Here is a 14,562-nt window from a genome sequence, read left to right as displayed (position 1 = left end):
GCTCCCCTTCCCCCAAAGGCTTCAATCATGAGATAAATAAGAAAGTAGGACACACTTCAATTTAAATGTTGATGCATGTATCTTTCTGCCTCTCTAAATCAGAGTGGAAAATATTTTCTGGAAAGAACTAAAAAGTATTTTAGTCTTTCCAGGTCATATCATCTCAGTCATAATTTATTCTTCTCTGCCTTGTAATGCAGAGAAGTTGCCCCATCTGTAAATTATTGGGTATGGGTCTATCCCAATAAAAGTTTTTTTTTACAAAAACTTGTGACAGTATGTTGTTTGCTGACCCCTGCTCTAAATTCTACGGTCATGTGGCTGATTTGTCTGCTCTTCACCAATATCTATTTCCCTCCCTGGAAGAGATATATACTTCCCCTATTCCTCAAAGTCAGCTGTGTCAAGGAACTTGATTTGCCCCGTGAACTATAAGTGAGTATGATACAGATAACTTGTAGGCAGAAATCCTGAGACCCAGACTGTGCTTTGTCACTCTTTGTTTGTGCCACACTAGCAGGCAAACCCCCAGGGAGAGGCTGTTCCCTTAGACTAAATCCTGCAGTGAACACGGTAAGAGCAGATCCACATTCACCCTACAGAGATATCTGAAGCAAAAGACAGTAGACCTGTGGCATCAACCTCTGTGATTCCATTTGATGCTGTAGCATAAGCTGATCTTTTTCAACTAATACAGCTCCTTAAATTTAGGGACTGCAATTCAACTTGTTCAGTGCTGTGCCCCCACCCCACCCCCCGCCCTGCACCAAACAGCATAGTAGGCACACAAAATGGTGAGTAAATGAATAAATGCCTATGATGGGAAATTACCACTTGAGGGGTAGAATTACCAGGTAGCGTATAACTAAAAGAATTTAAGCAAAATGTATTAAAAACTTTAAGGCAACAGTGTTGGAAATAGAAACTAGTTACGAGGGCATGAAAAGTTTGGGCATTATGACAGCCCACAAATTGTTTTAGTAAGCTCCGTTGAATTGATTTGTCTGTTAGCTCCAAGCAAAAATATTCTAATTGGCAATGAAAAGCATGGGTTTCACAGGTGGAAGGTGAGAGGCACTGGGTGCTGGGTTGCTGTGAGGAAGGAGGGCTGGCCTCACTGGTAAGTAGGCATCTCTACATGTTTGTCACACCATTTCCAAGAGGTAGCCTGTGTTGAGTTGCAATCTGATATTCTACTCTTAGGAGACTCAGGTTCCATGGGCAGTGTGGCTACAGGGGGTTGACGTCAGCTGATGATGCTCACCTAAGGCAGATGGGCACTGACTGCAGGGAGGCTGATGAACTGATTACCCCTGAACCTAAGAGTGAGTCTATTTACTCGTTGCAGTGGCAGCAGCTCGAGTAGCCACCAGGGGTGACATGTCCAGTCATGGCATGCTATCGCTCCAAATAAAGCTGCTCTCACGACCTGTGTGATATTTCCTTGCATATTCTAGCTATATTCCATTGAAGCATATTGGCAGATATGCTGTGTTGAGAATATGCAAGGATTTTTATTAGCAACAGAGCTATGTTTGTGAGAATTATCAGTGCGTAGGCACCAAAGAGGGCTTGTAAGCTATATTCTACTAACTCAACAGAACCGCACCAAACTCCCATCCTAAAACTCCTGGGTACATCCATTCTTCAGAAATACTCAGTTCTTCGTCAGTGTCCTGGAGGTCATGGGCATAAAGGGCATGCCCTAGTGCCTCCTCATGTCTCACATCTAACGTTATGTCTCAGTCTCATTCTTCCTTTGAATATCACATGCGTGCAGGTTTACGATGATCTGAATGGCTCAGTTCAGAACAGTGGCAGGGATTAAACTGTGTACATACAACTTTCTGACAGACGACACAATGCAGATAACTACTTTATTAGAAAATAACCCAGTAAGAGAAGCTCATTCAGTGCATGAAGAAATGTTACACCCCAACTAGTCCAGCTCTTCATGAGCCCCGAACTAATCAATTTGTAGCAAGTGTACAACACCCAATAAAGGATTTTGCAGTTCACATTGGAACAAACAGGAATTCTAAACATTTGGGGAAAATGTATATATATATAATCTTCAGTATATTTTTTCTGTTACCATTTAGTTCCTTTATATCCCCTCCCCCCTCAATCACCACACTGTGTCCATGTCCATGAGTCCTTTTTCTTTTTGCTCAATCCCTCCACCCCCTACTGTCTCCTACCCAACTAGCTGGCATCTGTTCTCCACCTAGAAAAAATTCTTTTTGATTCATTCTAATCTTTAAGATATCCTGCTTTATATTGAACTAATATCTGCCTTCTGTAACTTCTCATTGTTCAAATGCCTCAAATAGCATACTCCATCTTCTAGGGAATTTTTCTCAACTTCCAGGTTCTTGAAAGTATCCTGATATTTTCTCTTATATTACAGTGGAAATGGAAATGGTTAAACTAGGACTTGTGGGAGGATGCAGATGAAGAAAGAGGAGATAAAAGTTAACTAGAAAGAGCCCAAGAAGAAAAGAATCTTATTTTCTTCAAGTTCTATATACATCCGAAGAGGAAGATTCCTGAAATGAATTTTCTGTACCAAACTTTTTAGAATTAAGTTAGCAAGCTTATTTTTTAATCCTCTAGAAGTCATCTACTTTCAATTATTATTTCTTTCTAGAATAGAACAATTATAACTAATTGCTTGTCATTATACTACCAAGCTGTGTTAATGGATGCCCATCTTTTTAAAGGCTAATTGCAGTCATGAAACAAAATTTCTAATTAGTTGTAGAGCTTTGGAGCAGATGCATAATATTTGAATCATGCAGGTGCGTATTTGCTTATCTGCTTTTTTTCTGCTCACAAGAAATATTATAGGAGCTCTGTTTGAATTTCTAAAAGGTCGCGTCAAAACTTATTACACTACTTTGTGAAAATCATAATGAAACCTACTGTTGCTAAAAAAATATTTTCTCCAAACTCTCAGTGTCCTTGAGCAATTCATAATCTAAGATATTTTTCACTTGATATTCCAGTTATTTTTGAAATGTATAAAATACAAGTTTCTTCAAGGGCAGGATTCAACTTAATTCCTCTTTATAGCTCTCAAAAACCACATGTTCTCAATGAGTGTTGAGGGAATGAGTGAAATCTGAGTAGACCCTCCTCAAGGTTAGATCCCTAGGGCTGGAAAAAAGAAACACACTTAAAGATTAAATCCCATGAATCTAAAGAAATAATGTTAGAGGGCAAAAGCATGCATTTTGTGGCAATCAAAAACCTCCCTGAAACATGAACTTCTCTATGAGATGGATGTTAGCCTTGGGGCTGCTCAGGCTTTTCTAAGCTTATTCCCTCAATCCTTCCCCTCAAACCAGATTCCAAACTGGCAGTTCTGCGCCCCTCCCCTCTTCACCCAAGGAGAAAGGGCAGACCATTTGTACCTTGCTAATTGACTCCTCTGAGTTTTCTGTGGGTAGAACTTTCAAGAAGGACTTTTGATTTTTATTTTCTTAATTCTCTTCTTTCTACACTTCTAAAATGGTAAGGATACTGCTCTCTCTTCTCCTCCCCTTTGCTCCCCTCTTCTCCCCTCTGCTCTCCTTTCCTCCCTTCCTCTCTCCTCCCCCGCCTCCAGTCTCCTCTCCCTGCCTCTCTCTCCCCCTGCACCGCCCCCCCCCACACACACACACACTTCATCCCTCTCACTCTGCCCCTCATTAGGAGACTGCGCCCTGGAGGCGTGTCTAGGAGGTCAGCCTGTCAGATGGTCCAGGCTCACTCAGCAGTAGGCAAATGGACCAAAGCTCTTTTCTACTTGCCTGTCTCCATGTTCTCCTGAGCTGGCAGATGTAGCTTTTTGTCACCTCTGAATGTCAAATCTGGGCTCAGTAGGGTGATGCCCAGTAGCGTATTTAGTTTGGGGGGTAAGTTCTAGGAAGTCCCAGCACAATTTACAAAAATAGGTCAATGGCTTTTGAGTCAGATACGTAATTTGTAATAAAATGTAATTTTGTTTAACTAGTTATTATTCTATTCACTTATCTCCTTCCAGAAAATTGTGAGAGGTACTGTTCTGGGGAAGAATCCTGGTATTCCTGAGTCCTATAGCCAAAGTACTGTTTTAGGAGTATGTTAATCTCACCCTACTCCCAATATTATGGTATATATTTGCACACATAATAGAAATACACTGATACATTTCATACTAAACATTAAATTTGACTTTTGTCAACATCTGTAAATAATTAAAATAATATCTTTATTAAATTCTATAGGTCCCACCTATACAGATTCTGAATCTATTGCCAATGGGGTCAGATTTACATGGAAGATATTTTTTATGTCTAACACAGAAAGTTAGTAACATAGCAAACTTTTGTTGTGCAAATTACAGATTAAATAAGGAATTAATATGAATGTATATTTATTGCCATACAGTGCTGTGAAATTCAAGTAAGTAGCTAAATATTGGTCTGCACTACTCAGAAAAATTATGGCCTCTCTCTTTGGCTTTCTAAAATAAAAGTAAAGACAAAGCAATTGATCACTAGGCAAAAGATGGCTTTCAAGTGAATATATATTAAGTAACCACAGGGTATATTGCCATGGTTTTTAAAAGTAAAACTCATTTTGATGAAAAATTGAGCTTTAAAAGGTTCAATTATTTCCTTCTTGCAAGCACACACCTGTTCAATGACTAGATATATTTTCTCTGCTTTTAAAAGCATTATCTATCTAAAACACATTTTTAAAAAGCTTTGTGTCTTTTTCTCTCAGTAAATTATCATGAATAAACATAGAAAATGGCCTACTGGTAAGGAAAAGCAAATTTATAAAAAGAAAATGAATGCTATCATGCATCATTGTTCTAATACTCCAAACATTTTTGGAAGGTTTAGGCCCATCCCTAACCATTTCTTTCATATTTAACTCTCTACATCTCTTTCATCTACACAGAAGAACAGACATAATTTAGCTCTGACTTAAGATCTATAATAGTAGGTGAGCCACTGGATAGAAATCAGACACTTTATGATATTCTCAAGACAGTTAAGATTCATGCACAACCACAATAGTCAATCAAGCTCCTGTACATGCATTTTTAGACCCCGTACTAGCATATATGTAACTTTTCTATTCTTTTTTCAAAATGCAATTCTAGCAGTAAACAGGCTTTGGGATGTACTATACCTCCAGTCTACAAAATTGCCTTCCAGAATTTCTTTCGCATTTAATCACTCAATTCCATTGGGGAGTGATATTTTTCTCCACTGAGTTTTGACTGGGGCAGAGGGGAAAGAAGGGAGAAGGAGGTAGGTGCGGTATAAGAACAATCGGGCCTACACGGGCTGTGATGGCTACATTTATGTGCCAACTTGACTGGGTCATCATGCTCAGATATTTGGTCAAACATAATTCTAGATGTTTCTGTAAAGGTGTTTTCTTTGGGGGGATAAAATTAACAGTTAAAACAGTGGACATTACGTAAAGCAGATTGACCTCCTTAATGTAGGTGAACTTCATTCAATCAGTTGTTCAGCTAAGTTCACTTTCTGTGTTGACAGTACGTGCTCTAAAGTGAGTAGAGAAATTGGGTAGCTCTCACTAGCAGTTGCAAAATGTCGACTCTGTGCAAGGAATTCCAAGCAGTGCGTTAAACAACACTGAATCGCATTGGTAGGAGCCCTCTCCTTTTACGTTTTACTTTATTTCTCTTGGCTAATTAAGAAAAGAAACCTCCAGTTTAGTGCTGGGGTATCTTTGTGACCTCACTAATACTTGCTAGTATACTTTAAAAAAGAGACACAAATTTCAGGCTCAAAGACTCAAGTAGGCAACATATTTAGCTGGTATTTAATACCAATGTTTTCTTTTCACTTTATTGAAGGTATGCTATACTTAAAGCAGGTGGGTATTTATTTAAACAGATATAAAGCTTCCTTTTTAATATACTTGTATTTAAATAAAGAAGTGAAGAATTGAAATTAATAGGGAACCATTCATTTGGGAGAAAGTACAAAAAAAGGCAGACTTCAATGTGACTGCTGATCAAATAGAAATTACAAGTGTTTAAAGGAAAAACTAAAGACTAAAATTAAACTAAAACTAAAATTAGCCAAGTCATACTAGTTGGGGGCTGAAATGCTTATTGTGTCATTGGCTGCGTCTGCGTGTCAGGGGTGATGGTGTCTTCTTTCAACTAGGTGAATGAGAGGGGTTGACTGACCTCATCTTACTATTCTACTTGATCAGTAATTATGGGTTTTTTGTTTATTTATTGTTTTTTAATACACTTTATTGATTATGCTATTACAGTTGTCCCATTTCCCCCCTTTATTCCCCTTCACCTTGCACACCCCCTCATTAATTGTAAACAAATTAAACACCCCCATCAAAAGGCAGGGATTTTTTTTAAATGTCTCCAACTATATGTTGAGACACACTCTAGATTCAAAGGCATGTATAGGTGAAAAGTAAAAGTGTTAAAAATGTAATATGAAAGCAGTAACCCAAAACAGAGCTTGAATGCTATATTAATATCAGATAAATAGGCTTTGAAACAAAAACTGCTACCAGAGACAAAGATGATATATTATAATGATAGCAGAGTCAATCTATCAGGACCTGTATTACTATAAAAGGAGCTTGGTTTTTTTTTCCCCAGGAGTTACACATTCTGATGCTGCCTATCTATCTATGTGTCATGTTTATTTTCTAAACAAGTCCATTATTGACACTCAAATTATTTGTAGTGAATGGGGGCCTTAGTGAATGGGGGCCTTTGTAGTGAACGGTGAGGTTTTGGTATTTCCACATAATGAGTTTTTCTGGTATACCGACCAGAATCTAGGCGAACCTCCGATTTGCATACAGCTCAAGAGGCTCACAGAATCTAGTTTGTACTGAGAGACAAGAGACACCAAGACCGGAGAGATCCCCACTAGGACCCCTGAAAACATACCCCCCCCCATAAATGAGGAAAGGGGCTGGCGGGGACAGACTCGGCAGTGAGGTCTGTGCCAGGAAAGAATAACTGACCAGAAGTGAGGACCGCGTCTGTGGGAAGTGGAGGGAATGTCTGGAGGCTGGAAAAGCTTGGGTGCTAAGTTTGTGAAAACTCTCTCAGAAGAGACCTACATTTCTCCGCTTGGATTTCTTAACCCATCTCCTTAAAAGAAGAGAGTGAAGAGAATATTATTTTTTATCACAATGAAGAGAGAGAGAGAGGCAAATGAGATCCAGGGACAGGAGCCGGGAGACGAAGGAGAGAGTAGATATGCCGACGGGGTGCAGGGGAAGGCCGCGGTGAGACGCCTGAGTGAGGGCCCAGCAGGGGCGCCTGGAGCGATGCTTAGACGCAACCCGCTCACAGCGAGAGCGGATTCCTGAGCGGAAAAGGGCAGATGCTCTGGAAAGTATTCACATTAAATTTGAAACGAGTCCCTTTGGTGAACTCAAACAACAACAACAGCAAACAGGAGATTTCAAATGGCTTTATAAATGTCGAGTAAAATCTAGAAAATTGTACAAAGTTTGAGAAAGACCATTTCCCCCTGAGAACTATGATTGATTCGGCACCCTTGAGAGTAAACTACACAATAAAACCCACAAGTGAAATTAGAATGCTCATTAGGATGAGAGAATACATTGGTGCCTGCTGTGTAAAACATTTCTTATATCATTGTACGTCATCTTCAGAACTCGTCTGTGAAGAAACATCATTTCCATCACATGGTTAGGGAAACTGAGTCTCAGGTTGGTTAGAGTGACTCACTTGGGATCATCCAGCTAGTAAGTACTGTTGCTGGCTCAGTCTGAGACCTCAGGAACACCAAAACAGAAGGCTTGCTGTAACACCTCTGGTCTTCACAGCGTTGCATACACCTCTGCCTCCAGGCACCTCTGCCACCTCTGCCACCTCTGCCTCCTGCCACCTCTGTCTCCATTTACAGACATCTTCCAGGAGCCTAGGGTATGTTTTCATCAGTCACATTGACTTCACAATAGGCCTAGTCGGGAACAGGTCACATGCTGGCATGATTACTCTCACTCGGGGCTGAGACCTAAAATTTACTTTCCTCATCCCCATGTAGGGTAAAGCTCAGACCTTGCAGGTACCTATTGGGGTGTCATCTTCATTGCAGAAGTCTTCAAATTCTATAAAAGGGAAAACCTTCCGGAGAGATGCATTTCACATTAGACTGATCGGAGGGAGGCTGGAGAGGAGGATGCGCGTGTGTGTGGTATTGACTTTGGATGAAATGCAGGGCTAGATCGTGTCATTCTCTGATCTACAGAATTTAACGAAAAGGTAGAAGTGGGCTTTGTTTCAAACATCTCCAAATATCTGATCATTGGCGATTTCTGGGCTAATACAGATCATTACGCTAAGATCTGGCACTGCCCACCAGCATTAACCATCAGAACAAGGTGACTGTTCTCTCTGTTTTTCAAGCAAGTGAGGAGTAGAGGGAACCGCATCTGTTCGCAGTATAAACCTTCCTAGGTGTGTAATGATTTGTCAAGTGAGTAAATGAATCAGACTTGTTATAATTTCAGGTCTCAGGTCGGAGGAAAAAAAGTAAAGTAATTAGCGGCAGTAATTAGTGCATAAGTGTGGTTCTTGGTAGAACATCTTTTGCCACTAAAATGCCATTTTAAAAGCTTTTGTGGCATTATACCAAGACATCTCAAAAGACTAAATGTGTCATTTTTGGTGACAGAGTCAAATGGTGCACTTAAATGTAAAAATTGCCATTTCAGACAGAGAACAAAAGGGACACATATTTTAGATCCTTAAATTATAGTCATCTGCAGCAGAATCACCATCTTCGTCATCGTCATCGAGGGTGATCTAGGTACATATGGCACATGGAAGAAAGTTGGATTTACTCCCCCCCCCAAAAACCAGAATGCCAAATGAGAATGCTTTTAACAATGAAAAGTAATCAATACTAAATGACACATTATTTATGCAACATTAAATCTTTCTAAAAAATGAAACAGAGGGGAGCCAAGGAAGATAGGACACAAAACCACTGGGACTAAAACAGGAGCTATTTCTTGTGTGATAGTTGCATATCCATAACCTAACACAAACACGCCCCAGGCCCCATTTTCCACCCCTAAAAGTAGCCTCTGTAAACCTCAGTTAGCTCATGTGCTTCATCAAGATCTCCACCTACTTCGCAGAAAATGGCTCAGCTGAGAGAGTTGCCTTAGCAATCTACAACAACTCTGTTCTTCCAGGCGTCTGATGTCCATGTTGGCCTTTGATCTCATGTCCCATTGGAAAACCTTTGCATTCCTTCTTTGCATGGAAAAATTAAATCTCACTAAAAATGTCTTAGTTGTCAGACAGAAAAAAGAAGTCTGGCAACTTGTTAAGGTTCTTTAAAAAGTTGAGACCAAACTAGTGCCTTACACTGTAGAAATATTAAGAATTCCTTCCACAGCTCAAGCATTCTTGACAGAACTTTCCCCTTTAGGTAACTATGTCTGAATATATAGTTGTTATTTATGATCAGCATCTTTATTATGACATAATAAAGGGAAATCCCAGATTTAACGTATTTTCATTTACGTACTTCACAGTTTTTTACTACTTAGCTTGCTGTATAGTTCAGCTGACTTTTGTTTTCTCCTTGAAGCAAGACTTTACTAATGTTTGAAGCAGGGCATTGATTCACATTCTGGCACAAACTCTTTAGTCTGGGAGATTACTCCAGACCAGTTTCCTGTCATTACAACTGTCACCAGGATTTATCCCCAAACTAAACTTAAACCCAGAACCACGTTTGCTGAAAGAATAATTACCAACGATTCAAATCACATATTCATAAAAGAATCGTCATGAGCAATATCTGTATATGTGTCAAGGTGTAGTGAAACATATTTGTTAGCTCTATTTGTTTTAACTTGGTTTTCCATCTCACTCAGCCAGTCCTCAAACTGCCAGGCTGTGGTGGTGTCACCGAAATGTACTTCATTTCCCTTCTTTGCGGCAGAGTCACCCAGGATTTCCAAGCAACAGTCCCTACCAGAGCCTCTTGCCTCAGCCTCAGTGATTGGGTGCGGTGCTACATCTCGGGTAGCACAAAAAGCACTCGTGTGGACGTGTGAACTATAATGTTTTTATTTGAAATAGTGAGCACATACTTCTGTCAGCTTTTCATATATTTTTCTCTAAAGAATTCTTTGATTTAAACAAATTTCTTTATGCTATATATGCAAATCCTGCTTAAGTTTTTACTAGTTGTGCTCTTCCATTGGCCAGCGCTTTTCCTACAGTCACACAGTGAGGTTTCAGCACCTGTCCATCAACAGTGGCCACAACACGGAGCTCCATGTGAGGGGAGCTGGTTTTTTTTTCTAGTTGAATCTAACACAGGTTCTTTTGTGCTTCCCTCCTTAGTAATCACTTATATTTTATTGACACATCAGAAAAAAATGTCTATCCTCTTGACAAAAGAAAAAAAAATGTCCAGGAAACTAGGCTTAGAAAAAGGCCATCTTTAAATTAGGATTAAATATAAATGAATAAAAATTTTACTTATAAAACAAAGTTAACAATGTTAAACTGTAAATTTAAAAATTTGGAATTACTAAGTAAAATAACTAAAATAATGTTATAATTTGATGCTTACCTGTTCTCATATTTTTATACAATTTTGGGTTCTAGTTGACTATAAAATATCACACATGACTAGTAGTTAACTGAATCTTAAGCAAATCACCACCAAGTTCAAGAACATCTGTAATGATCTATATACTATTAAATAAGACAAGTTCTCTGTTCATAAACTTGGATACTATGGTACTCCAACTGCTATACTGTTTTTCCAAATGCTCTCATTTTCTATACTTTCTCTGTGTTATGTTATTGCAAACCAGTAACCAACAGTTTGCACCAAGTACAGAACTCATTTTGACACTTAACTATCAATCTATCTATCTATTTATCTATCAATTGATCATCAATAATGCAGAGGGAGATTTATTTTAAATCTGTAATCCATACTATTCCCTCACACATGGTTTCTCAAAAAACTTTGTATGGATTGGATTTATTTAGCCCTTGTCATTCTTTAAACATTAATGTTCTATTTCAGGAAGTGAGTTCCGTCATAATTTTCAGTTATCTCTTAGCAAAGTCTCTAACCTAACCTCAGAAGTTACCTTAGTAAAAATAAGAAAATCATTTATTACAAGATGTTTTTAATAGAGAATCTGGCTATTTCAGAATCTTCTTTTCCCACCCTGAATGAGAGACTAACATCACCTTTCTAAAGCTTTTAAATAGACTCTTCCAGAAAGAAAATGTTACGGTAGCGCTTAAGATAAATGAGTCCTCTAGACTGTGAAGGGGAAGGTATTTAAAGTTTTCATGAGAATTAGGAGCTCACACCTCACTCTCTTGCAGTGACCATGGAAGAAGGCAAAACTGCAGGAGGTATGATGCCACGGTGACCCAGGGAGTCTAGATCCAAGACATACAGTCTAAGCCAAGGCCAAGTCTCTGCTGTCAAACCTCGGTGAGGATGCAACAGAGCAGACTTCCTCAGAGGGGGCATGGGAGTATATCAGTGTCATCCCAGGGGAAAGAACCAGAAGAGGCCCTGCCAAACCTTTGGGACTTCACTAAACTCCCAGGACATTTACAAAACCCTGCGAAGGACAGGGAGGCACAATGATGAACGATACTGAGGCTTCTACTATTTGAGCCAGATAGAAGCTCAGAGCACACGTATCACTTATTTATCTCCCCCATTTAAACAAGAAGTCATTACCTCAAAAGAGCAAACTATTCAAATAATCTTGGTATTTTTATCCCCTTCTTTGCTCTTTTTACAACTAGAGTCACAAATGTAGTTATTGAATGTCATTAATTTTATTTCTCAATAAAATTTCTCAGTTGTATGTTGGAGATACCTAAAGCAGTGCTAGAGGGAAATTTATTGCTTTAATGCTTATATTAAAAAGGGAGAAATCTAAAGTCAATAATCTAAGCTTCTCAGGAAGCTAGAAAAATAAGAGCTAATTAAAAAGGAAGATATAACAAAGGAATAATAAAGATTAGAGCAAAAATGCATAACAGAGAAACCAGCCACAGTGGTGAAAGAAAATCAGCAAAACGAAGTTGGTTCATTGAAATATTTAACAAAATTGAGAAACCTTTTGTTAGATTTAGCAAAAATAAAAGAGAAGAAACAAAAATTACAAGAATCAATAAAAATGTCACTGCCAAATCACAAAAATAAAAAATATTGTTAAGAAATACTATGAACTACTTTATGCACTGAATTAGACAGTTAAATGACATGGACAAATGCCTTAAAAAGACACAAAGTAACATAACATCTTCAAGAAGAAATCAGAATAGCTCTTGAACAAGTAAGAAATGGAAATAAGAACTTAAATTTTTTCTCACAAAGAAAATATTAACTCTAGATGCCTTCTCTAGTGAGTTTTCTCAGATATTTAGGAAAGAAAGAAGGCCAGCCATTCACAAACTCTTTCAGAAAGCAGGGGAAGGAGGATCACTCCACTCAACGTGGAGGATCACTCCACTCACTGAGTCAGGATTCATCTGTTCTGACCCAGGGGCTCCACCACTACTTAAGACACAGAAGGCCTTTGGACCTCACCAGTGTCATGAAAGAAAAACGCACCTCTCCCACAGAGAGGTGGCTCCCACGTTTCAGAAATACTGACGTATCCTTTGGGTGAATATAATTTCTATCCACTCAATGACTTCTTGAGACAGAGTGACACTCAATATAGTCTGAAGCCTGTACTCCGTTCATGCAGCTACCACATATCAAAACATAGCTCATAATCATCCAAGTCTGTGACTCTCTTCTGAAGTTGTTTATTTCCATGAAATTGCTCTATAATTTTCATAATCTGTTTCCTGTGGCTTTAGAAATTCTGCAGTAGGTAGGAAATGAGATTCCTCTACAACATCTATTTGCATTATGTACATATAATCCATATGTTAGTCTGGTTTATCCAGAGAAACAGAACCAGTCTCTTTATTTATGAAGAGATTTATTGTAAGGAATTGGCTCATATGATTATGGAAGCTCAGAATCCCGTGATCTGCAATCGGCAAACTGAAGTCCCAGGAAAGCCAATGGTATGGCTCCAGATCGAGCCTGAGTCCAAAGGCAGAAGAAGACCCATGTCATGGCTTGAAAACCATCAGGCAAAGAGAGTAAATTCTTTCCTGCTCAATATTTGGTTATTGTTTTTATAGTTAGGCCTCCAACCAATTGGATGAGGCCCACCTACACCAAGGAAGGCAGTCTACTTTACTCTGGCTACCGGTTCAAGAGTTAAACCCAGGAACAGAAACACACCCAGAAAAATGTTTGGCCAAATTTCTGGGCACTGTGGTTCAGTCAAGCAGACACATGAAATGAACCATCACACCGTGTTTCATCAGACAGTCCCCCCAGGATAGTAAATGAGATCATAGTCACTTAACAATTTGACAGGTAGTTATTAGCCTCTATCATGTATCTGTTCTCAGTGTAGACTCTGAGGATATAATAGTAATTAAGACAGACAAAAGCCCCATCCTCATGGAGTTGACATTAAAAAGTGTATTTCATATTTCACAGGCCCTGGCTGTCCACTACTATCTGTTGAAGGATCCCTACAAAGTTGTCCCACCCCGCAGCATCCAACAGCTGACCTTTGAACAACGCTGGGGTTGGGAGCGCGGCTACAGCCTGCAGTGGACAATCCACCTGAAACTTCTGACTCTCCCCAAACTTAACTGCCAGCAGCCTGCTGTTGACTGGAAGCCTTACCAGTGACACAAACAGCCAATTAACATGAATTCTGTATGTTATATATATATTGTACACTGTATTCTTACAATAAAGTAAGCTAGTGAATGGAAAATGTTATTAAGAGAATTAAAGGAAGATAAAGTACATTTACAGTATTTACTGAAAAAAAAAACCCCACATACCAGTGGACATGCACAGTTCAAACCATGTTGTTCATGAGTCAGCTGTATTCCAGGAACTCAGTCAATTAGTCAACCATTGCTTGCTGAATGAATGAAGGTAAGACATTTTTTCCTTCTGTCACTTCTGAGGCCTGTGCTGAATCTGTGCAGCCAGATAGAGATGCCTCACATCTGGGAATATCAGGCTCACAGCTGACCCAGCTCTTGATGGTCACCATTGTCATACTCATGGGTGTCCCATCACTAAGACCCTTGAGAGGTCAGAGGGATCTTGGTTTCCTGAAGTCTTCAGCTCAGTGAAGACTGTGTTTCACATGTAAGGAGGTAGGTGGGTGGCATTTGAGGTCATCCCCCTTCTTATCATTCCTCCCCCTCCGCCGTCTTACATTGTGACACACGGGTGAAAAAAGGACTGTTTGTACCCAAATAACTTAAAGAGCTATTAATACAAACATGTCTGTGATAAACTCATATGAACTTCTATGAACCCTAGGAAACAGGAGAAAGTTTGGGAGGGAGGCTGAGAATCTAAGTAACATAAACCACTCTGTTGTCAAAAATGCCTATTGGGTGGCCGAGTCTCTGCTGTTTGACCAGCTCCATGC

This window comes from Sturnira hondurensis, unplaced genomic scaffold, assembly GCF_014824575.4.
Source record: "Sturnira hondurensis isolate 20B ecotype Veracruz unplaced genomic scaffold, ASM1482457v3 Scaffold0005279, whole genome shotgun sequence".
NCBI lineage: Eukaryota > Metazoa > Chordata > Mammalia > Chiroptera > Phyllostomidae > Sturnira > Sturnira hondurensis.
The sequence above is the reverse complement of the archived record's forward strand: the minus strand, read 5'-3'. Positions refer to the sequence as shown.